Source organism: Triticum urartu, unplaced genomic scaffold (assembly GCF_056163025.1).
Source record: "Triticum urartu cultivar PI428250 unplaced genomic scaffold, HENAU_Tu73 scaffold285, whole genome shotgun sequence".
Taxonomy (NCBI): domain Eukaryota; kingdom Viridiplantae; phylum Streptophyta; class Magnoliopsida; order Poales; family Poaceae; genus Triticum; species Triticum urartu.
In genome coordinates this window covers 36,838-40,003 of record NW_028260460.1, presented here as the reverse complement: position 1 = coordinate 40,003, position 3,166 = coordinate 36,838, and the positions used below count along the sequence as shown (strand labels likewise).

General features: G+C 33.6%; 2 non-coding genes across 2 annotated transcripts; one reads left to right on the top strand and one right to left on the bottom strand.

Annotated features, from left to right (window-relative positions):
* Window positions 1-745: 745 nt before the first annotated feature.
* Window positions 746-818, top strand: TRNAT-UGU (transfer RNA threonine (anticodon UGU)). The gene has a single exon. It is a non-coding gene; the product is annotated as a tRNA-Thr (tRNA).
* Window positions 819-2,037: 1,219 nt separating this feature from the next.
* Window positions 2,038-2,124, bottom strand: TRNAS-GGA (transfer RNA serine (anticodon GGA)). Its single transcript has one exon. It is a non-coding gene; the product is annotated as a tRNA-Ser (tRNA).
* Window positions 2,125-3,166: the final 1,042 nt, after the last annotated feature.

Sequence of the window (3,166 nt, the reverse complement as noted above, 5' to 3'; positions counted from 1 at the left end):
GGATTTGGCTCAGGATTGCCCTTTTTTAATTCCAGGGTTTCTCTGAATTTGGAAGTTACCACTTAGCAGGTTTCCATACCAAGGCTCAATACAATCAAGTCCGTAGCGTCTACCGATTTCGCCATATCCCCATTTCCCTCTTCTTTGAGACCAGGATTCCTTGTGTAATTTCATCCATCTCTTAGTTTTTTTTTTGAATCATTGAGTTCATCACTCAACGTAGTCTAGCAGTTCAGTTCGACTCTATTTGAGAGACCTCGCTTGCTTATTGCAATTCAGAATTGAATTGATTCTATCCTTGATGTATTTGCAATTCAATCCGAATCAATATATCCAAAAGTTTTTATCTCCCCCACCTCCCGTCTTACTTTTTTATAGTATTCAAAATTATACTATAACGCTTGATATTTATTCTTTTTTTCTAATCAGAATTAGCAATTTTATTTACTCTGACTCTATGTTCCCCTTAGTGAAATATTAATCCTCAAATTATTAACAAATAATAAAGTCTATAATGATCGAATGAAAATACCAATAAATTCTATAATTTTATTTTTTAATATCCTATAGTTAAGCATATCAAGCTAACTTTATCTTTAAGAAGTTTTAGTATTTTTTTATTTTTATAAGTATAACTTCAAATTTAGAACTAGTTAATAGCTAAGATTAATAACTAATATCTGAGATTTTACGGATTTCCTATACTATACCTATTTCTATTTGTTACACTATTTCCGTTATGTAAGCCCACTTAGCTCAGAGGTTAGAGCATCGCATTTGTAATGCGAGGGTCATCGGTTCAAATCCGATAGTCGGCTTTTTTTTCTCTATCGATGTTCTACGAACAAGAATCTCTTTTTTTCCGAATTAAATGGAGAATCCAGGATCTTTTATGTTTTTTACCTTACAATTTTGCTAGATACAAAACAATAAAATAAATAATATATATACAAAAAAAAAAGATTTTGATGAAATTCCATTTTTTGGGGTACTTTAGTTGATTTTACTCTGTTTATCCTGTAGTTTAATTCAGTTTTAATTTCGATGTATTCTGTAATGTAAATACAATGAAATTAATTGTGTAAAATGAAATTTCAATAAAATAAAAAAAGGAGTCTTCATGTCCCGTTATCGAGGACCTCGTTTAAAAAAAATACGCCGTCTGGGAGCTTTACCAGGACTCACTAGAAAAACACCTAAATCCGGAAGTAATCTTAAAAAAAAATTCAATTCTGGGAAAAAGGAGCAATATCGTATTCGTCTTCAAGAAAAACAGAAATTGCGTTTTCATTATGGTCTGACAGAACGACAATTACTTAGATATGTACATATCGCTGGAAAAGCAAAAAGGTCAACAGGCCAGGTTTTACTACAATTACTTGAAATGCGTTTGGATAATATCCTTTTTCGATTGGGTATGGCTTCAACCATTCCTGGGGCCCGCCAATTAGTCAACCATAGACATATTTTAGTTAATGGTCGTATAGTCAATATACCAAGTTTTCGTTGCAAACCCCGAGATATTATTACTACGAAAGATAACCAAAGATCAAAAGGTCTGGTTCAAAATTATATTGCTTCATCGGACCCGGGGAAATTGCCAAAGCATTTGGCGATTGACACGTTGGAATATAAAGGACTAGTAAATAAAATCCTAGATAGGAAGTGGGTCGGTCTCAAAATAAATGAGTTGTTAGTTGTAGAATATTACTCTCGTCAGACTTGAACTTAACGAAAAAAGGAAAGGTTCATAGAATTTTCTTCCCCTTCCCCTTTCCCCGAACTAAATCGCCCTAAGACCATTACCATTAATTTGTATTTTCCCATCAACTAGCTAAAATTGATTAACCCTAGGATTAGGATCCTTTTTTCTTTTTTCCTCTATGTGTATTTTACATACCACAGTAATTTGCTATAGAGAATTTCTAATTTCTATTAAATCAAAATAAGATAATATAAGATATTATATTATTGCTGGAAAAAATTGTTATTTGATTTGATACATTGTGATCCTTAACGTTGATGAATTAAGAAAAACGGAAAGAGAGGGATTCGAACCCTCGGTAAACAAAAGTCTACATAGCAGTTCCAATGCTACGCCTTGAACCGCTCGGCCATCTCTCCTACATAACTTATTATGGAAAATAAACTGAGTGAATAGCGAGTTTTCTTATTCCTGCAGTACAGGTACAACCGCAACCACTCGGGGGTTCCATAGTTCTATTGGAAAAATTCCTTTTGATCTAAGTGGAAGGATACAGGATTTTTTACTAGAAATTGCGCTCGCTATAAAATAAAAGTTTTAATTTGGGTTTTCCCGCAACTAAAGAAAAAGAAAATGGAAGAATTCTTCTTATTGCATAATAAAATAAAGAAACCTTAGAATTCCGTTTGCATAAGATACGCTACACCATACTATCGAAATCAAAAATAGGGTATGAGACAATTAATAACTTTGAAAACACGAAATAGTTGATAACATAAGTTGTTGTTCAGAAATAGGAAAGTGGAATGAAATCCAGTCTTAGTCAAATATTTCATATCTCTTCGTGTCCAAGCAGAAGGAAAAGGATACAATTTGAGCTGAGCGGAAAATCCATATCTCTCTTATCCATTTAAAGCATATGGATTTAGAGTAGAGCATATGGATCAATCTATTTATAATTATAAGAATCGAATGTGTTTGTTTTTATGTTATTTTGTGAAGGAATGAAAACAATTCTATATAGAATGGGTTGGGAATTATGCCTAGATCCCGTGGAAATGGAAATTTCATTGATAAGACCTCCTCAATTGTAGCCAATATTTTATTGCGAATAATTCCGACAACCTCAGGAGAAAAAAAGGCATTTACTTATTATAGAGATGGTGCGATTTGACTCTTTTTTTTGCTTTTTTTTAGCCCTACCTATACCTCAGTCTTACGAAAAAGAGAGGGGGGTTGGCATAGAGAGAACCAAATTTGTAAAGCAAACAAACCCACGCTTCGGGAAGGTGAGGCGAACTAACAATTCCTTCCGTCGTGTATCCTCGATTGATGCGGCTTCAGATACTTCAATTGTAGATTTGAGTATTGAGCGAAAGGTTACACCTACAGGATATGGTATGGTATGGATTACAGGCCAATCCTACTCTATTAGTATCCGTAGGCAGCATAGGGGAGAAA